This window comes from Topomyia yanbarensis, chromosome 3, assembly GCF_030247195.1.
Source record: "Topomyia yanbarensis strain Yona2022 chromosome 3, ASM3024719v1, whole genome shotgun sequence".
Classification (NCBI taxonomy): domain Eukaryota; kingdom Metazoa; phylum Arthropoda; class Insecta; order Diptera; family Culicidae; genus Topomyia; species Topomyia yanbarensis.
Genome location: NC_080672.1, coordinates 111,915,740 through 111,941,928, shown reverse-complemented (window position 1 = coordinate 111,941,928; position 26,189 = coordinate 111,915,740). Strand labels below are relative to the sequence as shown.

The 26,189-nt window shown below is 36.5% G+C and overlaps 1 protein-coding gene across 2 annotated transcripts in view; it reads left to right on the top strand.

The window, feature by feature from the left end:
• Positions 1 to 26,189, top strand: part of LOC131692410 (uncharacterized) — a 320,838-nt gene that overhangs the window by 88,495 nt on the left and 206,154 nt on the right. Inside the window, exon 1 of one of the 2 annotated variants that reach the window (XM_058979441.1) lies at positions 1,215 to 2,471. The exons of the other annotated variant lie outside the window; for it this stretch is intronic. The gene's annotated coding sequence lies outside the window, so the exon portion shown is untranslated. Of the gene's footprint in view, positions 1 to 1,214; positions 2,472 to 26,189 lie in introns of those variants that run through there. 2 annotated transcript variants of the gene reach the window in all.

The window sequence follows — 26,189 nt, the reverse complement described above, 5'->3', positions numbered from 1 at the left end:
TAAAAAATTACACTGCTGGCCAATTGAGTTCTTGTCGCCCGGTCTCACGAACACTTCTGCAGCTTGAAAACTTTCAGGTTGAAAACAATCCCATTTGATTTTGCCGTCTTTGTTTATTATTTTCCGCCAGCTAGTGATGTAGTGTTTGTGTCATGTGACGTGTACGTACATGAGCCGTAAAAAAGTCTATAAAATAGATGTGTGATAGATTATTTTGTTTTTCTCACAATTACACATACCAAGTAACAGCAGTCTCAATCACATCTTCCGCACACGCAAGCCTTGGTAGTTACCAGCGGGTTGTTGGCGCTGATTATATTTGCAATCTTTGTCTAGATGTGTGGTCAATATAATTGGTGTGTGAAATATATTAACGGGTTATTATTTTACATAATTCCATTTTACGTTTTATTTAGGAAAGTTTGTATACTGCGTGCTAATAAATGTATTTAAATGTTGAATACGTCAAAGATTTGTTATAGAATGGGTCGAACATCTCACTGTACTCAAGTGGAACGGTTTTTACTACAGAATTTTGTTCAAGAAGATAATAAATCGCGAATACACTTCGGCATTCCGAAAACTTCGTTACAAATGCCTTAAAACCTTTGAAAAAAGGAAACACGCAAAAACCCAAGAAAATATCTACATCTGATCCATTCGTGTCATCCAAAACTAATTCAGCACAAATTGGAAGTCCGAGACCAGTTCGCCGTAGGCCGTAAACTTCCAATCTTCTAGAAAGAATTGCTAACTCATTGCTAATTGCTTTGAAAGTTGTATAAATTGAGTTCTCAAGAGAAGATTCTTCTTCTAGTCTTAAATTTGCCGAAAATAGCCAACAAAATCGATACAGTAGAAATTTGCGACAATTAAAACATAATAACATAACTAAATTGTGTGACGATTCGTTAGTGCTAGGTTTTGTGATTTGACGATGGATTTAGCTTTAGACCATTAAGATCTGGCATCATTGCTTACGACCATGTGGAAACCATGAACTCCAAACGAATTTGGTTTGCCACAAAACTCTCTTTAAAGTTTCTCTCTTTTATCAGGTTCGCTGAACCGATTCAGAACCAACGGAGTTGACGCGATCACATGCATTCTCCTTTTATCCGCGGTTGTTTTTACTCTCACGCTCACGCAAAACATGATCGCACTTTCTGCTCCTGTTGATTTTATTTTCTATTCCTCTCTGTTTACGGTGAGCGTTCGCCGTGGAAGCACGCATCAATGCGATATATTATCCAGTCTACTGTCGGAGATTTGAAGCGTGTTCAGTGCAGTGCAGTAGCAGCACCATTTCTATGCTTTCTCTCGCGTAAAGTGCTTCTGCTCAGTCCGCGCAGTGTTGACTCGTGAACGAACGAAAATCTATCTGGGGATTCAAACGGTGCTGGAATGGCTCAACCGGGGTGCTTTTCACGCGATCCGCGCTAATTTCAGTTCGCGGTTGAATCGCGTAACGGAACGTCCAAGTGTGCGCGCTACCAGCCCAGAGTGTTCGATGAGCTAGAAACAGTCGAAATTGGAAATATATGTTATGGTGAATGGGATGCTTTCAGCAAGCTGAAGGAAGTTGATTCTGGAGTGGCATAAGTGGAAACTAGTTGCGGGAGTTTCCTGGAAGTTGTGAGCTGTTTTGGGAACGCGAGTTGGGGATCTAGCTCAAGGTCTCCGACATTCATTTTGTGGAATAATTGGCCACTGAATGCCACTCATTTCGTGATGGATGGCTGACCTCCAATGTGCAGTCTTCTGACATAGGACAGTGGTACACTTGAAAGTGGAAATAAAAATTGCAGATCTTAGACCAGTAGTACAGTAAGGAAGATAAATCGAATTAAAAAGCAAATAAATTCAGTTGTGTTTATTAGTGCAAAGAGAACCGATTTTTTTTTGTGTTTATCGTTGAGTGTGTGCCAGCGAAGGTTCAAGCTGAAAACCTGACGGTTGTTCACGTATAAACCACAATCGTATAGTTAGTCGTAAACCGATGGAAACTCACTGTAGCTGCCGATATGATTTGATGGGCAGCTCAGACGCCACATGCCGTTTGAAGAAATAAACCCAATCGAGAAAAAGGAGCATAGTGATTGCGGCAGCTGTTTCTGTGTCTGCCGGTGAAGGCAACTCCCAAAACGTATACCTAGCACTTTGCAACAACAACAGTTAATTCATAAAGTGGAAGATTATAAGTTTCATTTATATGTACGTTCGGTTGGATGGTTTATAAACGAACGTGAATAAATAAAAAAGTGAAAAAATCGTTCGACGTCAGAAGAAATGTGCTTAATGAAGAAAGCAAATTACACAAGATACAACGACAGGCAATAAACAGGATTATTGAACTTAAAACTTTCGGAGTACCTTGGACAGCAATTGGTTCGGCTGCGGCTGACTGCGGACTTTACACTGGCGGCGACTATTCATCGATCGTCGATAGTAGCGGTGGACCGTCACTCAAGGTACCAAGGGGATCGATATGATTTTTTTGAAAGATACTTTGTCGGCGGCCAAATAATTCGAACACACCACACGTGTTTTTTTGCGCATTTTTGCACTTTTAGAGACTGGTTGAATCGACAAAGCGTATCTTACCAACATGTATGCGGTAATATGGTTCGTGTGTTTAATTGGCGACTTCTGGGCCGACTTCCTGATTGTTTATTTAGTGGGTTGCTTTCGAGGGAAGGTAAACAATTAATGCTGATACAGCTCTGATAACTTTACAAGCTTCGTTTTGCACCTTTTACCAACTGGTGTATGTATGTATATTTGTAATTACGTACAACACGTGTACACTATTTTGTTGGTGTAAATTCACGCAGCATAGTTTAACATAATTGAAGAGTAGGTATTGATTCAAATATTTGGTTTCATTAAATCAGTAATCATTTTTTGAAATTCAACATAATATGCTTAATTATTTTTTTTGTCGAAGCAAAAGATACATTTAATAGCATTCAGTAAGTAATTTCATTAAACATAAAATTATTTTTCTGTATGTACTCAATTAATTTGAATCCGTTCACGAGAACGTCCTTACACAGTACATCATTCGGACCAAAACAAAAGCGTTGTTAAAAAGTCATTAAAACTGTCATCGTCGATTCCAAACCGACATATTGAAATCCAATGCGCCAACGAATATCAATGAAATAGTCTCAACATATTTAAACAGTGTCACATTTCACTTCGATTTGATGTTGAATAGAATGTCGTAGTATGGAATCAAGTTACAGGTTCTTATTTAGTTCTGTTAACCCGCCGGCACTCGCGTGAATGGCTCCCCGAATGAGCAGCCCCCAAGGAGGGGTAGACGGCGTTAAACACACCCCTGGGGCTCCGATAATTAGGCTTTTCAGTTCATATTAGTGTTATATTTGTCATTATTCTCGTTGTTAAAGTGATTCTAAACTTTTCAAGTGACTTAGTTTAGGTTTTCATTGTTCATCCGAATTCAAGCATTTAAATTCATTTGGGAATGAAACAAATAACCTTTCGGTACGTTGCTTTGAGGATTGAGCGCTCATAAATAATGGAAGTTTTCTTCATAACAATCTGAAATTTTCACATGTTTACGTTTTTTGGCTTCTACGAAGATGTTTTCTGAACTTTTTTTCAAAATATGCATAAGTGACAACTAACTCTAAAGAGTGTTAAATTTAACAAACGATTATTCAAACCCCAAAATCGGATGAAAATTGTTATAGGTGCGAAATTTTTACTAACAAACCTTATTTTGCTTATGTAGGGCAATTTGTTTCACACTGCTACTCAATAAAATTATTGTATTAACTTTTCAACTAACTCAGTGAAAGTTGAAAGTCTAGTATATAGGGGGACCCGGGGCTATTAAGACAGTGGGGGTAATTCGGACTCCCTCGATTTTTCAGAAAATAGCGAGACTTTCAGACTACCAGATTGAGTTTTTATAAAGCAATTTATTTCTTTTGCTTCTTAAGGAGTGTCTCTTGAAACTAGTTCATAGGTAAACATAATCTTATTGTAAAAAAATTAAGAAAAATGACGGTCTGAATTGCTCCGTAGGGAGGTCCGAACTACCCCTACATTGTAGAAGGATGGAAAAACGAAGAGGTTTGCAAATCGTCGCCTAGCGCTGCCATTGAGTGGTGCAAATGAACCTTTTATAGCAACAAAATGTAGCTGAGGTTTTAAACTTTTAACCTTTTTAACGGTAACTTTTTTCACATCTATCCACCTTAAAGGGCGATTTGCTTAAGTAGGACCGAATAGCCCCGGGTTCCCCTACAATATCAAATCATGCTTGGAAAAAGTTGTGCATCTCCAAATGAATCATTTACTGTTAGAAAAATTTCTATATATTTTATCCAGCCAAATTAATCCACTAGTATTGTACGCCAAGAATCGTAAAGAAAATGGTGGTGGGGCTAATTTCGAATGAAATGCTAGCTTGGTACCGAATTGAATTCAATTCCCAAAATAAAATATCTGTTCTGTTAAGTTTTCAATTCGCTCCCATACCAGAATGGTTTCATTGTGCCATAAATATGAAAATAGAACTATGGAAATATGGACAATTCGTTTAGGTAATAGTTAAAATTATGAGTTTTTCAATATGTTGCTCATAAACAGCTTAACCCTAGAACGTTGCACTTGCGTTTTCCACCTTAGAACGTTGCACTGGGGTAAAAATGTACCCCACGCGTTTGATCGCAATTTTCGCAGGTAAAATAGCAAACAAAGGAAATGTATAATACATCATTTTCTTCGTTTTTTAATTGCAAAAACAACTGTGTAAGTGAAAGTACGGAATTTGTTGAATCAATGATGCATAAATTGGTTTGAACAAAATAAAAATTGAATAAATCGCGGTTTTGACTTTTTTAATGAACATTACCATAACTTTACGAATTTTCAACCGATTTGAAAAATAATCAAATTATTCTAAAAGTTGAAAGAATGGTCTTAAAACGCTATAAAATGGATTCTCGATATTTTTAAAAAGGTTCAACTATTTGGAAGAGTGAAAGTTTAAAAATCGGGTTTTGGAAAATACCACGAAATTGGGTAGAAAGTGAAATGAAAAAAATATTTCTGGCCAATAATACAATGGTAACACGCAACGTTACTGTTACAGCAGTAATTGTTGGCAAATTATACTTGCGAGTCATTGCTTTGAAAAACTATAAAAAATAAACAATACAACAATAAAAATCGCCAAAATGCGAACGATTTTTTGTTCGCTTCAAAATTAATTTAAATTAATTGAATAAATGATTAAAAACGATTGTTACTTATGCAGTTAAACAATCAGTATTTAAACTGGTATTGTCACGAATCACATTTCCACTGACAGTATGAAACCTGACGAACTATTAACGGCAACCGTACACTGGGGTCTTTACGTGGCTCCAATGGAGGCGCGGGGTACATTTGTACCCCAGTGCAACGTTCTAGGGTTAAGACTGAAGCAGGTGCTTATATTAACAGACCAACAAAGGGACCATCTATAAATGACGTAGCATTATATGGGGGAGGGGGGAGTTTTGTATTTTGTGATGATGTGTGACGACAGGGGGGGGGGGGGTAAGGGGTCATGTCGTGTTACGTAGCTTTTTTAAACGGGAATAGGACTTGACCTGATGTCACGACAATCTTACCCGTTTCATCTAACTAGCATCGTTTTCTATTTCTTTTAAATTTTTTGCGGGGACAAGGGGGGGAGGGGTGAGCGTTACCGTCAAACTACGTAATTACCAGGGGTCATTTACGTCATTTATGGATGATCCCAAATGAAAAAAGCGTAAATAGTATTGACAGAACTCGAAACATGTTGAAGCTAAAGTGTTGGGGGAACTGTGCCAATTCGGACCTAGTAAGGGTTTATTAGCGATAGAACTGGAACGCGTAAATTCACAATTTTTTCCTGAAAGCCTGATCAATAGTGCTTATTTTTTTCTAAGGTCACTTCTTCCGATCTTTTACCGTATTGTGTATAAACGGTTCTTCGCAAAAGTACATGAAAGGTCCGACTTACTGCAACCCTGTTCCAATTTGGACCAGCCATTTCTTATCGATTTTTTGCAACTGAAATGAATTCCAATTTTGGCCAAAGTTATTCCTATTTGATTTTCACTAAATATCGAATTGCGAAATGAAAAGTTCTCTTTGATATATACAAGCTAAATTACCTAAAAATAGTTTATGAGCTATAACGTCGAAATCTATCAAAAGATTTGCGAAAACTTATGTTTCTCTGAAAGCTCGAGCGACTGTGCACATAGTCCTGTTAAAAGATTTTTCGCTATCATATCAGATCGTATATATGGCACAAGCTCCGAAATGAACCAACCCATATTCCATTATTCACATACCGATTAAACGAAAACAGTTGATAGTCTCGCCCAAAACAAGATATTAAATGAAAGATATTATCCGACAGATCCAAAATCCCCATAATGCACTTGATTTAATTAATTGTTGTTGCCAGCAAAAATCTTGTTTTTCAGCTTACACATTCTTCAAAAGAAAAGCGCTCCGAAACAATATTCGCCCCTAGCGTACACACACGAAAACTGAGGACCGTCAGCCATGAAAATGATATATACGCTTTTCATAATATTGCCATAACTGAGAAACAGCTGGGGGTGCGAATTGACTCACTTCCCCCTATCCTAAAGAGATATTCGAAAAAGTTAATATGATTGATTCTGACATTTATTTCGTTATTTCTACGATTTGATAAATTTTTCAAAAAAACCAATGGCGCTTTTACATCAACTTGTATACATGTTTCGTAGGAGCGAAGCAAAAGTTTATAATTTATTACAATTTATATAGAATATAATGTTGCATTATCCTCGATGTTTTGGCAAAGATTTATAGCTTTTTTACTATAATAGAGCAAATGATCGAAAGGCCTTGAAGAATTTATGCAAATTTGACAATAATTGGATTATTATATGTACATATGGATATATCTATGTACATTTTCATCAGTACAAGAAAGATGTTATTATATTAGTTGATTACAATACATTTCGAATATTATTAAAAGTAGGTTATGTCAACCGAGTTAGTTATGCCACGTTCGCATAGACAAAGTCGTATATCGCAGTGGTATAATAATAAGCGTTTTCCCAAGAGTCAATGAATTGGCCCGAGCTAACCACATCTATCAAATGGTGTATAATTGGATATGTTGCAGGCACGTAAGCTGATGCTTCAGGGTTCGAGACCGAGTGAACCCATTTGCAGGAAAAAAATGCTAGGAACGTTTTAGGATGCGACAATTTTAATCCTCCGGCACTCGCGCCGTTGTATTTTGTGCAACACCTTACGAAACTTAGCGCAATCTTATTTCAGCACCAGCGGCTGCTAATTCGGGGAGCCATTCGCGCATGTGCCGGAGGGTTAGGGTCATTCTCGATCTTAAGAAAACAGGTGGTCGAAACAGGTGTGCCTCATTGTTAACTTTTATTTTATATTAATATTTGACGAAAGCCTCATATGATCATATATAGTACTGTTTTGAGTCGTATAAGTGTATAAAATGTGTCTGGTTCTTGCCACATGGAATCAGGCTATGTATCAACCATGGTCGCATTTATGTACAGTTTATATCGTATATTGAAACCAAATTTTCTCTCAATGTAGATATATTGCCTCTACTTTTGTCCGTATATAGCATAATTGCGCATTGTATACGACTTAGTTGTACTGTTTATTTACAAGTATAACTCGGTTGAAATTTCGATACAAATACAAAATTGTTTGTTGGGTGGGTTCTTAGTGTAAAATTGCTTTGTTTAAGTTTATAATTGTAATATCTCGCCAAGCATTTTGGTGTCCACTCCAAAATTTTTGCAGTCTTTTTAGCATTATTAATATTAAAGGAAAATAATAAGTAAAAAAATTGGTTCAACTTTAATAAAATTCAATTTGTTTGTAATAATTGCAGATTTCATGAAAAAAAAAATTCTGTAAGCTTACTTGATAACGCAACTTTTTTATTTAATTTTTTTCCATATATCGAATCGTTTCCGAGTTACCAGTGATTGAAAAATGTTCAATTTTATAAACTTCAAAAGATCAAAAACTAATAACTTAAAAAGGTCAACAGCTAATATCATATTCAGCGCAAACAAAAAATATGTATCAATTATTTTTAGCTAAAGAAAGCCAAAAAAATTCCGGAAGCTATTAAAATTTTGGTTTTAATTATATCGTGGAATGACCCATATATTGCAATTAAAATGCAATTAAGATACGAAGAATTTTCAAAAACACTCGTTGAGTGTCTATTTTTGAAATTTTCATTCATATTGCTCAGTTAAGTCAAGCATTTTTCTTGGGTACTCAAGGATTTGCTTAATCATATATATATATATGAACGCTCAGTATAGAAATAAATTAAATCGGAGGTGATGTAGTTTTCGATTTTTGGTCACACGCCTGCCAATAGTGCAACGTTTCGAAGGCGTTCTTCAGAAGAAGAACGATTGAACACAAATTAGTTATAGTTTTCTCACAATGCAAACATTTTGCAAATTTTCTCAAAACTACAAATATTTTCGTTGTCAAGTAGAAAGTAATACTGGATTTGATTCCGCTATTGGCTCTGCTATATACTACAACGCAAAAAAATTATGTATAGGGGAATGGCAGACAAAAAATAGCTGTATATTCCACAACCTTGGGCATTTACAACTATTTCAGATTAGCAGAAGATCTTTTGACACAACGCAGAAAAAAGAAATAGCAAGATATATGTAAGTCGAGACAATTACCACGAACACGAAGAGAAAGAGAGAGAGAGAGAGAGAGAGAGAGAGAGAGAGAAAAGAAAAAGGAGGGAGAGAGAAAGGTTGGGGAGACGTGTGAGGAATAGTAAATGATGGTTAGTGTCGTGACATTATTTTTATATATTATACGATGTTCTGATTCCGTACATCCCCATTAAAGATGTTGTAACTGGCACCATGACCAGTATAATCTGAATCTTGCCATCCAAGTTTCATTAGAAGTTTGGGATTTAAAAGTACAGTTGTTCTCGAAGATGCCAGGAGTATACAATGAATGAGAAATCTATTATCTCACTAGTAGGTGAATTACTTGGTGGTCTGTGTGTTCATATACCACCCCATCTAACTCACGACTGAACGCAATACTAATCCAGCGGGTAAATACATCAACTCTTAACAAATTTACACTTTGAAGTGAACTTTCACATTGTTTTGTCTTTGAAGGGAACTTACCTATTAATTTAAGTTAATTTAATATTGAATTCACAAAATGTTTTCGAAATTGAATGCCTTGAATCACGTTCAATCGGAAATATCCATTCAAAATTTGCGGTCTGTTAAAAATTCCTATATTCCTAATTTAACCAGCTTGCTACGGTGACTGTTAAGTACGCGGGGCGGAAAAACTTCGTTCTTAAATATAGAATTATTGTAAATACCCTATGCCCGCTTTATACAATACTCAATACGCTGTTATGGTTTCTAAAGAACCTAAATATCCTAAATATCTTTTTGGGATTTGGGAATCCATTACCAAAGATCGTTCAGCTCATTATGGTTTTTGCTGGGAGCTGAGCAGTCATATAGTATGTGTCTGAATGTTTCCGCCACTGTTGACAATTCCTGCAGACACTATCTAAATTATTCTGATAATTTGAATCACCTAATTCTAATAACAGTAGATACCCTCAAAATGTATCATATTAAACGTGTCTGCATGAAGTTGCTAGCTAAATCGATTATTAAAGAAAACTTAATCCTCTTTGATAACAATTAGTATCCGGTGGTACGAGATGGTTAAAAATAAGAAGATAGCCTTCGAAGACATTTGGGATAAGTCCCCCACCCTCCCTTCCGTAGGCAGCGCTTACCACATACCCCGGGCAAAGCTCTGAAAACCCATCTACTACAGATAAATCTAACAAAGAGCCCAACATGTACAACGATTGCACCTAGTGCCTCCAAACCAACAATCTGCACTACCAATAAACAGCGAATGCCGGTAAAGGTGGATTTATGGTGACTTTTATTTTCGGTCGCTCATACAGGTTATGTTAATTGAACACAATCATTGAATGAATATACTGGTTTATATTATTTTTCACAAACCAATGGACAATGACTCAATAATAAAGTTGAAATGGCCTGCGTTAAGCCAAACCGAGCTAAGCGCCATAATTTTTTTCGTGTATTTTTCGTACCAAAATTAATTTTTCGATAACTTATCATTTACATAGAAAGTTAAAGAACACTGGCTTGCTTTCGTTTGCTATTTGGGTTCCCAAAACATAACAGATATTAGAGTTCCTGGTGCTACATTGGATGCTGGAGCGATTTTAGATAAAGTACCTCAAAATGGCGCTTGGTCCTCTTTGGCTTAACACAGGCCAAATATATTTAGCACATCAGTGATAAATGATAAAAAGATTTGTATCGAAATTAGTATCGCTCACACGAACAATTAATTTGAACAAAGCGCATCTCAGTGGAACGAATTTTACATCATCCAATAGCGGTTTGTGTTACCACGTTGGAATGGTAATGAAATAGTCCTTTTTACAAATGAATGACTCCACAACTTTAAGTACGGCCCTGTATAATTGTTACCTTCATTGCAGTAACTAGCAAATGTTGCTTACGGGCTCACCATGGGTGTTTCTTTCCAATTAATTATTATAATTCATAATGAGGTTGTAGTTGCAATCGTCTGGCGGAATCCCTCGAAGACACGTTTTAATCATTCAAGTAAACCATCATATATGAGGGCATCCTCACCCTCCAGCGAAAGAAACTTATTATTTTTGAGAAAATGCTTTCCAATGTCCCTCATATAAATAACTTGCTGCCAATGCAGTATCTTTCCCTTCCTTCCAGTGTTTCATGCTACCGCGCTGCCATTGCACCCGGAAGGCACTCCGCGAATAACACTACGAATTACATGCAACAATTACCAAGCAATCGCAAGAGTTCAATTGCATCATCGCCGCACCATTTCACACACGGCTCAGTTCGCAAGCGGATTCCTTGGCAACAGAAAATCCCACCTTCCGTTTCGGTTGTGGTTTTCCATCATGGCGGCCATCATTGGGTTGGGTCTGCGGTTGATTGATAATAGCTTGACTGTCGATTGTTATTGTTGTGATTATTATATTTATTGCTAGGTATATGTAGCGAATAATCAGTGAAAATTTTACAACTCACAGTGATGGCAGCCGAAATCGAAAGCAGTACCTCTGTTCGGTCGGTACCTTAAAACTAGTCGGGTATCCTCTCTTGCTCACATTTGCGCCTCATAAACTATGACGAAACGATATTGTTCGAGCTGTAATTGCCTTGCCAATGAACAATGAAAATTGCAAACGAATTGCGCTTCTTTTCAGCACGGCTCGCTTCGGTCGTAGACTTATCAGTTCCACATCGAAACAGCAAACGAACCGAATTATATGTCCTTACTCGAAAATTTCTCAACTGTGAAGGAGCCCGGTCTGGTGGAAAATTGTAAACTGTCGTAAAATTTAGCAGAATGACAGGTCACGCAATAATAATGCTTCCTGGTTCCGCAATGGGAGGTGGCGGAAACGAACTGATTTGGGGCCTTCATTGGAACGGATACCGCCTTGTTGGTCGTATAACCTTCAGATACAACGAAAGCGACTTGTGTTATGTTTATCCAGGCCACCGACCATTGTTTATCCATTCAATCGGTTTCATCTACATAACAGTTCAATTTTAACCTGTTTACGAATTTAGAGCAAATCTACAAAAATAATTAGCTGTTTGATTTCAAATTACTTTTTAAACCCGTTTCGCCATGCAGTGAGCTACATTTTATTGTACACCTACACCGATTGAGAGTAATAGCACGAGCTATCATCATCAGCTTTTGAAACTGCTACTCAATGCTCAGTTTGAACAATTAATGAGCTGCTCGTAGAACTCAGTTATTTTTATCGATCGTTAATGGTCGACGCCGCATTGTAGAAGTGGAAACGGGGCCCGCAATACTAGTGTGTAGTTGACCTTTGCATAAGACTAATATTAAACTTGGGTTCTTCTTTCCAATACTGCATCTCAAATGAATGAATGACATCATTTTCACAGTGCTTCCCAATTATTTTGCCAATTTATCTGATCACATTTTTCGATTTTGGCTTTTTAGTTTAGTAGATGCATTTCAAACAAAAGCTCTTCAGCTGCCAGACGTTTCGGCCGTTTTTGGTGGCCTTTCTCAAGGAAAAAATCTGTCTCTCGTTTTCGTGAACCCATTCATGCCCATGTTGTTTGTGGACAACAACGTTTTTAAACAGCTATAACTTTTGATTGAGGCAAGATTTGCTCAGAAAAACAACTAAGGCTAATTAATGTGAGTATTGGCATTCATTTGAGTATTAACAGTTTCAAGGATCAGCTCTAGAACTGAAGTTATTGTAATTAGTCTGATTGAACTCCGATGGAGCCGTGCTACCAGGGACCGTTTACGTTGACGACGGAAAATGAATTTTCCATATAACTTCGTTATGTTGCAATATTAGTGAAAACAGATAAAACTTATCAATTTAGACTATTTTTGGCTACGTTTTCCACGTAGTTGGACTATTGTAAATATTCTAGGAGAATTGTAGTGACTATTGGAAGATAAAAATCGAGCAGCTTCTAGCACTGCAAGGAAAGCACCTACCTTTATGAAAAAAGGTTTTTCGAGTTTTATGATCTCACTGTTTTCAAGGAAAAATAGTTTTGAAACCCTACATGCACTAGAAAAAAGTTGGGCATGAAAGGGTTAAGGACGGTTGTTAGATGTAGCAATATTTATCATGTGTGTGCCAGATAGTTTGTATTGGAACAAGAAGTTTTTCACGGGTACATTATTTACCGCCGTTCACTACTCGATGGTCGCTAATAAAAGCAGCGGTGAGATCTTATCACAAAATTGTTGAGATTTCTCTTTGTGTTGAAATAAAATCGATTCGTATAGCGGAATGAATTCTGATAGTATTCTTGTATCCTCTTTATTCGTATTTTTTAATATTCGTTGAGTATTCCTTTGAATCTTGGAAACCTTAGCATTGTCGTTGTAGACACAATAGCACCCAATATTTATCAAAACAAAGTTTTTAGCATTATAACTAAACCAAAGAAACTGTTAACTTCAGCATTTGGGATCATAATAAGTCTTATTAAAAATTTGAGACATTTTGAATTTAAAAATACATGGTTTATACATAAATAATGAGGAACACAACAGTCAATCTTCTCACCTCGCACAAAACAGAAGCAAAAAAAATCGCTACGCTATAGCAGGCTATAAGCACCAGTGATTCAAGCCAGTTTTTGTTCTATATCAGTGCACAAACAAATTGTATCGTTGCCCCCGGCTGCGGAGTGAAATGAGTTTGCCAAATGAAACAAAAGTGCCCGTGCTACGGAATAACACGATTTCGATCAAACTTTAATAAAACTCGTGTTAGACCCACAGTTCAGGAAGTGGAACAGTTAGTTCAGGTTAAAATGGAGCTTAATCTCGCTGAAGTTACGTACATTCAGCTACACCACGAAAAAAACTGTGTTTTGATCACGTTTAGAAGCTTAGCATAGGCAAAAAACTTGATTGCAAAAAACAACATGCAATACGAAGTCGAATACCACCAGATTCAAGATCCCCGTGCATATGGAAAACGACATGGTGGACGTGCGTATCCATGATTTGGCCCCGCGCACTAGGGATGATTACATCAAACGAACCATGTCGCAATATGGAGAAGTAGAATCTATTACAAATAATACCTGGAGATTTTTTTTCACCGGCATTCCCAATGGCGTTCGTATTGTGAGGATGCGAGTGACTAAATCAATACCTTCTTACATGACTATCGAATGCAAATCACCGAAGGATGGTGTGACCTATAAGCAAACAACGCTTATCACATATCCCGGGCAAACCCCAGCATGCCAATTCTGTAACCATACTGCCAACTACGGAAAATCATGCGCCGAAGCAACTAGTCAAAACTCATCTACTACAGCCAACTCTAACAAGCAGCCACCGATACCTTCAGATAAACCAAAAACAACGATCCAATTAACCAATAAACGACCACGACAACCGCTCCCAAACCAACCACTAGCATCACCAGTAAAGAAGCAAATACCGATGAAGACGGATTTACAACAGTGACCCGTAATAACAAGAAACAAATAAGAACCTCTGATCGTGAACAGCAAGAAAGCAGTACCGATGATGACATGAACGGGAACGATAACGCGAGAGAAGGTAGACTGAATGACCCATAAGCGACTTCACCGCCAAGGGAAAGGATCTCAAGACGCAGCAGCAAACTGCGTCAACAAGATCGGGCAGACCAAAAAATTTGCGCAGAGATTTCTGTAACCCGAAAATTATCAAAATTAAAAAAATGAAAAAATTGCGCAGAATAGAATTTTTAGGTTCAGCATTTCAACGCCTAATTGGAAATAGTAAACTCAGATAAGGTGACTTGTCCTTTCAAGCCACTTAAAAAGAGAGCGAGAGAATGAGAGAGAGAGAGAGAGAATGCTATTCGTGAATGAGACAGGTAAATATTTCAAAGTATTCATTTGCATTGAAGTAAACAGAAAAGAGTGCGAAGTGTCTAGGATCTAGGACTCAGTCTCTTTCCAGTCATCATTATCGCTTGCAATTTTTTTTTCTCGAAATTCTCGTTACGGAGATATGGATTAATGAGTCCTATATTAACGAAAACCATCGAAAACTCTTGATAGGGAGTTTAGGGGGTCGTTGGGAGTCTTTTTCCCGAATATGGTTTGTAGATATTTTTGGACTTTGATGAGTTTTTTCATAAAAGCTCATACCAATACAATGAATATGCATTTTCAAAAATACCATTACAAAACAGGTAATTTTAGTTTTCAAATGACGTATTTGAACCTATGAGATACCCAAGAATTTCCTCAATTATAGTAAATACAATCAAATATATGAATTAAATTGGAGTTGATGTAGTTTTTGATGTTTAGTCACATGCCTTCCCATAGTGCAACGTTTCGAATGGATGTTTCTTCATCTTCAGGGCAAAGCTGAGGGTTAGTTATAGCTTTCTTATAATACAAATATTTCGCGAATTTTTGGAGGACTACAAATATTTTCTTTGCCAAGTAGGATGCAATCTTAAATTTTTTTTCCGTGAGTGATTCTGCTGCATACTAAATACAAAAACAATTTTTAAGTAATCAGTGGACAAAAAATAGTTTTTTTCCTGACACTTACACAATTTCATCGCGCATATCAAATTAGCTTGGACATTAACAAATATTTCAGATTAGAGGAAGATCTTATGACACGATTTAGAAATAGAGAAATCGTAATATACATGCGATTCGTGACATTTGCCACGAACACGAAGGGAGAGAGAGAGTGAGAGAGACAGAGAGAAAGAGAGAAGGCCGGGGCGTGTAAGGAAGTGAGGATGAGTCTGCCATGACATTATTTTTATGTACATTACCAGTCAAAAGTTTAGGTTCACTTTTTTTGAATTTTACATAATTGAGTGGGTTTCTAAGTAGACTTTGTCAAGCTCGTACGTCATGTTTCTACACGCTACTGGTCAGAGTGTAGGAGGGTATTTGAAGCCTTTGGGTGGCGCGTAGATCACAAACAATCTTGTTATGACAGGTTGTATTCTTTTGATGCGTCGAGTACATAATGCGTGTAACATTTTAGTGCTACGAGAGCTCACTCCAAAAATTATATTCCAATTTGTTTTTTTATATTTTTCTTTATTAAAAGGTATGTAGAAAAATGTTTTATATTGAAAATCGCAACTGTCGAAAAAATATCTATTCAAATTGACCTAATCTGAAGATTATCATCTCATTATTGAAAGGTGATAAAAAACTACATATTTTATGTGTCTATGCTCGAGAAATGAATCGAAACATAATTTTAAATAAAAATAATTAATAACAATAAATGAAGAAAACCATAACTTTTTGAATATTACATTAACATTGTAGGGTGTACTTAAACTTTCGACTGGTAGTGTATTATATGCTATTTTTATTCCTGAAAACCTTATTATAAATAAAGCAACTGGTAATTTTTGCGCCATGACTAGTATAACCTAAATCTTTCAAAATAAGTCAGATTTTCGCTAGCATTTTGGGTTTCAAAAGAGAAGCTACTCGTTGCTCCACGAGTATAATATGATTATGATTTATTTGATCCATCTATTATCTTGCTACTAGGTGGATTACTTCGCGTTCTGTGTATTAAGTTACCATCCAACATCTACCTCAGGGCTGAATGCAACGCTTAATCCGAGGGGTAAATACATCAACTCTGGACAATTTTGCACTTTGAAATGAATTTACCCATTATTTTGTCTTGTGAAGTAAATTCACAAAATGTTTTCGGAATTGAATTTTTAGAATCACGTAGATGAGTTTCCATACTTCGATATTCAAAATCGGTTTAGTTATACCCCTAAATCACCAGTAAAGCAATACTATGTATGTAACGGTTTCATTTTTAGTTATTGAAAATTGGTGTTGTGAAAAAATATTTGATTTTGCATTCAATCCAAACCATTGCATTTGCTTTCTTCAGCCAAGTTGTTCTTTAGGGCAAAATGGCTTGGCAGGTGAAAATTTTAGTTTGGAATTATGTCGCTGCACAGCGATAGCTTACATGTCAATTTGTGCACTACAACTTGTTTCGTCTCGTGTTCCTAACGCCCTTGAAGATCCGTGTCTTCAGCAAAATCGTTCAAAACGTCATGGACGTGCGTATGACAACCATTTTAACACGGAACTCTTTCAATAGATGGTGCTAGTGTATATATGAAAAAATAAAACATTGGGCATGTTTTATCTGGTGATCCCGATTTGCTACAAAATTCGCGCCCTCTGCGAAGTTCTGTTGTAGGACAAGACCGTGCGGATTCTACATTTATATAGCTGGGTATCCTTATAAACAGACCTGCGCTACGTGGTAACAGTATACCGAACTAAAATAATTATAATCCACACGGTCATTTCGTTTTGAACAACTTTTTTGAAGAAACGAACTATGTCGGCCATTCGGGAAACGAATTAAAACAAGTTAAAATACTCAATTTCATATGCACACTAGCGCCAAGTAGTGACAAAATTCTGACTTAAAATGTTCAGCTCCCGAACCCTCTTGGCTTTTAGAACAACTTTGCTGAAGTAAGCTGCTTTTCAAAAAAGTAGGACCTCGAGATATAACCTTAGGAATCAGTAGCGACTGGCTCAAATGGCACGTTCCCTATATTGATCGGATATTTGTGCCTTGTCATGAGTTGTCTTTTCGTCATTTCTCTGATGGGTAGCATTGGGGAAGTAGTAAGGTTAGGGATAAGGAAAATAACGACATAGAGAACATAGACAATACAGAACTATTCTTTACTTCCAAGGGAATAAAGACAATTCTCGATGAGCGGACACCCCCAAGGGGTTATTGAGATAACAGAACGACAATACCCCCGAAGAAATAATGTCAATCAAATTCGGCTTAAATTGATTTAGGTTTATAAACTTTCGCCGTAACTTTTTGGAAGCTAAAGTAAAGCCAACGACACAGAGAATATAAACAATATGGAAGTATGCTTCATTCCCAAGAGAATAAAAGACACCTAGATTTGGCTATATGGTTCAATAAAAATAACGGAATAAAACGGAAGTCCCCTGCCATCTCACTAATCTCCTCCAATTTCTATTTCAACCAGATACAGCTTTGTTCGTTATCCGGAGAGAACCAAACAATACCATACCTGGCCAAACTCACTGAAACTAGGGATGAATGAGTTAGGAGGGATTTAAAAGAGACACCCGTGAAGATTTTTTAACAGATCATCCTTAAGTGCAATCGAAAAATGACCTTTCGCCAACCTTGCTTGCACTCGATATATAGCATTTTGAATTTACCGTTTTAAGGCGATGCTAATTTTTTTAAGGTATGACAATATTCAGTATTGGTGTTGCAATATTCAGTATTGGTGTTGCAATATTTATTGAAGCGATCCCAAACTCATGACGGGTAGTGTACATTATAGTTTGCATTCTACAAGCATATCTGAGGTCTCTAGAAAAGAAAATGCATAAAATAGGTTTTATCATACATTTTCAAACGCAATGCAGTCAGCGGTCGTAACCAATCGACTCCCAATTTTGAGCAGTTGTTTGTGACCCTAAAAGGAAGGAAAATATTCTGGCTTGGTGCGGTTAAGTTTACGTTTTTCCACACAACTGTGTCCCGCCCTACTATACAAGTCTCCAAAACTAACGGGCAACCAACACCGGAATGACCGTAAATATACCTAATCAATCAAAGCGTAGTGTCGAAAATAAATTAGCTGCTAATCTGGGCTCAGCCTAAACGAGTTGAATTTCACAGCGGTCGCCAAAAAACTTCGAAGGCTCATGGTTGCGGTGAATGCTACTGATCTTCGAGGGTACCTTGTTTTATGTATGCGTGCTTCCTGTCAACACGTGATTCACATCGTTGCTATTGCGTTGACGATTTTTTGATGGGCGCAGTGTAGTAAAACTTTGCGAGTTTATCGGGGCTTATTGAATTGATATTTGTTTGGTGTTGTGGTACGTGAGAAGTTATGACAACTGTAAACCGTTTTTGGAAATTAAAAAAAAAATGATGAAAAATCCTTTATATGACTATCTCATATTTATAAACATTTTCAATGAAATTATCGTTTCATCGATTTTATTCAAACATTACGTAACTGTTTTATGATAGCAGTATTTCAATTCAACAATTTTTGTTCGTCACATGGCTTGGAAAATGATAGAAATAACGAAACAAAACAAAATATTACCCAGAAAAATCGAAAGCTGATTTATCCAATTAGTTTATTTTGATATGATATACCTTAACAGCGGTAATCAACATCAGACGTAACAATCGTGAATGGTAAAGCAATTAACAGCGCTGTCAGCTTTCGCCTTGAATCACTGTACAAAATCCAACTTAGCTATAAAGATCACGATTGAATAAAGCAAAGTGGCGAACCTTTCGTATTTTTGACCGCTTCAACATTAAACCTAGCACATACACTGATACTTCAGTGAATTCCATTCCCGATGGACCACGGAACCTAATTATTGTGAGCATATTTTTCCAGCATGTAACTTTTTCCAACAGCTTACCCTTGCTAATGAAGCGAACCTCTTCAATAAACAATGCAAAAGTGGCAGACAGGTGAAATATCATCCGAACGAACTGTTTTGCCCGACAAGGAAAGCAGTGAAAATTGCCCAAGTGGGAATTGAAGTACGCACAATTGAAAGTTAAACATACGAGTGGGTACTGGAGCTTGCAGCTCTGTTCAGTTTCGAAGAACACCATTTCACGCACATCCCCCGTCATAACTTACAAAACTTTACAGCATGACTGTAAGGAATGCAACTTTCTATCCACTAATGTTTGTAAGCAACAAGTACACAAATGAAGCTCAAATTAATTGAGGCACAGCTTGAATTAGGAGATGGCATCAAACATCGACGTGGGGAGAAGGCATTAGCGATAAAAATCACCTCCCCTGCCCGGTCCGGCGATCGCCCCATCAGCAGCACCGATCATCTACCTACGTTATAGGGTATAGGTTGGTATACACAGAACATAAAACAAATCAAGAAAGAAAAAGTGAACCACAACAAGAGCCCATGGTCCCATCTCGCTGTTTTCCGCCAAATGAAGCTCGAATCACCAGGTGTTGTAATCTCGTTCGGAGGCACCAATATTAAATATAACGGAGTCTGCATACTTTTGCTCCGATGTGGCTCGTTTGCTGGACTGGAACAGGGACTGGGACTGGCGCGGCCGGTTTGCTGCCATACTTTTGATTTTTGCTCTGCTCGGCTCGATAGCTAAACGATCACCTGTACTGGAGCGAAGTAGATCGGTTTTCCGGATTGGAGGCTGGCGAGTTTTTAAAGGGATGTCGGAAAGTTATTTATGCTATATACGTGTTTTCTGTTTTCAATCATGACAACGGGTAATTAATTTTTTCTGGATTAATATGATATAAAATGTTTAATGTTTAATGTTTTGTTAATAGTTTTTGACGAGAGCCGATTTTATATGCTTCTAGGATGACTCGAAGAGATCATCTATAAATAACAGATAAACAGAACCAAACTCCTTGAGCGAATCGTTAAATTCGACTAATTGCTATTCAATCTTAACAGACAGCGCAGCTTTTGATTTGTTTCAATTGGAATGTTTCTATACTATTTATAAATTGCGTTCAATTGGTTAGCAAGAAGCGAAACTGCTTAAACGAATTGCTATCAAGAGATATTTTTATACTTCAAATATGGTATGTTATTATTTCTAGCAAAGCCTGTGTTCGATATAGAGCCTCGTTTCGTTTATTTTCTCTTCAGTTAATTACTTTTCATAATATGGTAGCCGAAATCATAATCTTTCAATACTCATAAAAAATTGGGTGAAAGTTTTATGGTGGTTCCGTAATAATCAAAAGAGAAAGTAAACAACTAGAAGCTCTATTTGCACATAGAACCATTTCAATAAGTACGCAAAAATAACATATTCAGATACCCACCCAACATTTTGATTCACTTAATTAACTTGCTATTTAATTTATCGTATTCTTATTCGATGTTAATTGATTGTACAAAATGCGCAAATTCCGCCTATGTGAACAAAAGTGGAGGCCATACACGTACAAATCTCTATTTCGGTACCGTAAGCCGTGGTGACTTTGATCATCGGGGTGACTTTGATCACTTGAAACTTTTTTCGTAGATCGCTTATTAAACCAGAATAGTCTACAGAATCATTTGAATTTGAAATGATTTTTACTATGAACTTATAAAATACTGATTTGTTATACTTTTTGAGTATATTATTCGGTTTTTGGGTACAAAAACTACAAAATATCGAAATTTGACTTTACGTTATTTTTATGAAGCTTCGATTTGAGCAAGAAAAATAAGATACAAGCGAGTTGTTATTTTCCTTTAGAGTGGGATGTACCAAATTTATTTTTAAGAGTTTGCTTATTTTAAATACATTTTTTGTGCAACTAGTTGGCAATTATTTCAAATTATTCAAGCTAAAATTAGCAATATTTTTTTATTGATCAATAGTCTAACGTGTTAATATGGATGAAACTTTTTGTACATTGATAAAGCACTGAATTAAACAATTTTAGCAGTTCTAAAGGTTTTCAGAATCTTTTATTCTAGTTGGACACAAATTATACGAATTTTGCTTACTCGAATTTTACAGTATATTGAACCACTTTGTGTAATACCAATTAACAATGAGTATCTTTCCAGAATTAGTTTAAACAAACATTTGAATGAAAAACATTGACACCAATAACTTAATGTGGGTGAACATGCAGGTTATCAAAGTCACCCCGGAATACGAAAACGGACTTCAATTTGAAATAATTTTTGGAAAAATAGCTGGAAGCGGAGAATTTTAGGTAAAACCATCCAATCTTGTACTTTATACATCAGTACATGGTTTAAAAATATTAAACTTGAAAAAAATGTGTTGCGTCTAAAAATATGTAATTATTACTTCAAAAAGTCATCAATGTCACACCGGTTTACGGTACTATGGTATGCAATATACGACGTATTTTGTACTCGGCAGTATCATTATACAATCAAGTTTTTTTACGCGGTTTTTTTGCGCGGTTTTTTACGCGAATTTTGAAATTTACGCGGTTTACATTTACGCGGATTTTGAAATTTACGCGGTTTTCATTTACGCGGATTTTGAAATTTACGCGGTTTTCATTTACGCGGCATGTATCCCCCGCGTAAAAAACCTGAGTGTACTATCATCCATGCATGGATTTTAAGTTTGCATGTCTGCACAAAAGCATAGATGTTTTTATAATGTAATGTAATCAGTTATTCAATCACATTTTAATGCCCAAACGATTTATGAATCCGATGACGTAATGGGTTCCATTACGCATCACACTGAAATTTGTTTCGAGTTAGAGTGGATAAATGAATAACTTAAAGTAACCATTGCATTTCAGTTATAGATTTTCATGTTATGTAAACTTTTGGCAACATAACATGATTTTAGTTGGAACTGTTTATGATTTCGATTTAAACTGTCATCATTTGCAATTTATCTTGAACATTCGTATACGACTGATGGTTTGCTGGGTACAATCATAATTGGGTGTGTATCCTGGTTATGCGCTGGATTTTGTTTTTAGTCCATAAAATTCATTTTGATCATTTATGTGATTAATTCTTTACATCGTTCGAAACTTTCTGGCAAAGAAAGTATATTAATTGAAATGATTTTGTAGAGATGATTTTTTTTAATGAGCAAATTTTTGTCGCCTGTTGTAGGTAACCTAGAAAAATACACTGAAAATGCAAAATTTCGAAGTAAAACTTATGTAGAATCACAGTACATTCAATCAGAATGACAACGACAATATTTTTTGCGTATATTGGCATATTCAAATGTACTGATCGCTTACGTAAGTTATGCGGCCAGATCTTTTTAGTAATTTTCGCGACCTTTCATCCATATAGATAAGGCATAGATTATTTTCATCTGAAGCTGAAGTTTTTTTGTTTACGTTCATAAAAATTTTAACTTTAGGGTCGTTCGTCTCTAAATTGCAGGCCCGTGTGCAAAAGGAGAGTTTTAGAGGTTCAAACCCCTTCCATGAGGGCTTTGAATTATTTTTAAAAATGTATTAACATTCTGTTTAGGAAAAAATATACTGCGAGCTGTGTTGACACATAAAGTGTCATTTGAGTTCGGTCATTCTAGAAAAAAGTCTTTGAAGAAATCAAAGAAGAAACCCTGCAAGGGTGGCTGGAAAGGGCTGTAAGTCAAGTTGGTCGGCTTCTCTGGATCGGTTCACGTATCGACAAGTTTCGATATTAGCTATAGTTGTGAGTAGACTAGTTACACAGCAAAGTCGGTCAGCAATAACTAAACTGGATAAACATGAAGTCGGAGGAAATCTGGATATCGTATTCTGTAGAAATTTTATCAACGCCGATCTTTCCGTTGCAGCGGCTAACAGCTAAATGGCTCGCGGAAAAGGACATAGGTATCGGGAGAAATACCGCCGCCGAGGAACTCTCAGAACCAGCTAGCAGATACATTGGAACGAGTAGTGCCAAGAAGGGTAAGAACTTGGGTAAGAAGCTATACGAAGTTGGTTGTTAAGATGTAAATAATTATAATCGACCCTTCCGGATCAGTTTGTGTATCAACATGAGACGATATTGGCAGCAGATCTGAGCAGGTCAGATATACCGCAAAGATTAGGCAGAAAAATCAGCAATGAAAAAATGAACGATTAACACAAAATAAAAAGAGAAAGAGCACACTCCCTACTGAAGTAGTACCTAAAAATTTTCCCGGATGAATGAGGATTTCCAGATACAAGAGATTTAGGATTAGTCGGTACAAACCAATCCGACACTACCACGAGCCAGACGGCTGCGGTATCTGTTGAAGATCCCTTTACGATAATAGACATTTACTCAATTTGTTCAGCTGCGTCGATTGGTACCCAAGACTGGAACCTCCAGGCCATGACAAAAATCTTGAACGTTTGAGGGTTTTTATAACAACTTATTTATAAGAAACGTAAAAAAAATCGAAACCGTCCCCTTGAGAATCTTCTGCGCACGGGCCTGCTGTATCGGGTTAGAAAAATCTCTATCCTTATTTGCAGTATTTTGAATCGAACCCAGAAGAGCTGCGTACAAGGCAATTAAACAAGACAAAGTTTTTCATGATGACTCCCGTTTTATTTGGCGTTTTTTCTTACTATTTTTTTAGCTTGCAAATCGGCAATGTTCTTGGAAGAAGTCAGAATACCGTTTTTTGCAAAAAAAGCTTGACATGGTATAAATTGAGAATTTAATTCTTAAATTCACGATAAATTACAAAATAATTGAAATACACTTGAATGCAATAAATATGAAGATATTTTGTGCTGAAAATATTACAGGCAATATTTTTTCAGGGTAGCCTACAATCGGTTATTAAAAGTGGCCCACATCCGGAAGGCCCACATTTTTCTTCCGAACAAAGATTTCACAAAAATCTATATTCCCTTCTCAGTAGAGTAGAGTCGAGAATTAGTGCTGTCACCCTACGGCAAACTACAGATTGTCCAATTTACTGAGCCCTTTGACTCCCTTGTGCTATTCAGCACCGCAATTCTTTTTAACCCTTTGACCCTCCCCTTGACTGTCATTTTGCAACTATTTGGTCTAGTCCTCGTCGGTGGACCTAGGGTACTCCGACCGAGAAATCTCCGGCGAAAGAAGTTCTCCCGAAACCGATTCTTCTTTGGTTGCCACTATAGTTCTCTCGGACCAACCGGCAGGGTTCCGTAGTCGATCCGGCGATTCCGGGTAGAGTGTGGTAGTTGTTTATTTGATTTACTTACTGTTAGTATCAACAGACAAAGTGTGGTCCTAATGATAGTTTCTTTATATACAAGGGACAGCTCTATGGGGTTGCACGAAGTGTAGACGTAGGACGACACCATTTAAAGTGAAATATTGCATTTCTAAGTACGTTTGAGTTAATATTAAATTCAAATATATTTCATTCGTACAGTTCACTTTATTTGCAGTAGATGATCGAATCTGACTAAACTAATTTTAGAAGATCTGAGGATAGAAAACAGAAAACTGCGACCGAAAATCGAACTAACAGCTGGAACTGTTTTAAACTTTTATGGAATATGGTCCTAAAGTACACATATAATTGTAGCGAATGCAGAGGTCTTAACAATATGTCGGAGCAATAAATATATAAGATTTTTTTTATATATGTGCACTTGTATACGTTTTTGTGACGGCTTTTTGAGTGGCAATATATTCATTCATAAATAGGCTTTGTATTATATTTTAGTACAATCAAAGTAGGAGAGGCTGTGTAGAAAGGAATCACGTGGAACCAATGAACGTAAATAATAAAACTTCATTGCGTTTTCCATCGATTTGCTTAAATCGATGGAAAGCGCATGCAAGCGCTATCATGCACACATGCAACCGCAAACAAATTAGGTATAAACCAGAGATGCCAGGTAACATTTTTTGAAATCAGTGCGCAGCCTATGTAAAAATTTGTACAAATTTGTGTTAAGGAAACCAGTACAGTTTGTCTCAAAACAAGAAGTGGTGACCTTTTTTTAGTTATTGTACTAGACAAAAATTGAGTGCGAGATCAAAAATTGAGAAATCTGTACATTATAACAGAAAATTGTGGGAATCTGTGTCAACAAAAAAAAAATACATCAAACTGTTGTACTATGTGGCCTTTTAGAAACCTATGCAGCATATTGACAATGTGTGAAACACAGATTATTGTGTGCACCTGGCATCCTGGTATACACATTCACCAAACGAACGGTGTATTATTCTACAATGCTCGAATCAAACAGCAGTGTGAAAACATCGTATCCGTACACGAATGGAAGATACGCGCCGAGCAAAATGAGTTAACGCCAGTGATGGTGGGCGGAGCGAAAGACGCAACTAGTACCACGACGCTGTGTTAATGGTGTTCGCACATGGAGCTCGACTGCACAAGCTATTTTGCGCAAATAGTCGATCATGACGTTATTCATGACGTTTTAAATAGTCGATCATGACGTTATTCATAGCAGCGTAGCGCGCTAGGTACATCAATGTGTCGTGCCAGACTTGGGAAGTGCTACCTTCTGTGCGCAATTGCGTGACATTTTAAGTGTGTTTTACATTATTTAAACTTTTAATGCCATAATATAAAAAATCTATGAGTTTATCCATCTGTTCTTAGAAGTATTTCTGAGCCACATGCGCAAAAATTTCGAAAACTTATCACAAAAGGGCTGCATCAGCGTTTAAATCCTAACCACTTTTGATGAAAGTCCGCTACAAACCAATGACGGCACCGTTAGCTCCATAGTTAGTTCGGCGAAGACGGCGTATGTATATGTGTATATATATATATATATATATATATATATATATATATATATATATATATATATATATATATATATATATATATATATATATATATATATATATATATATATATATATATATATATATATATATATATATATATATATATATATATATATATATATATATATATATATATATATA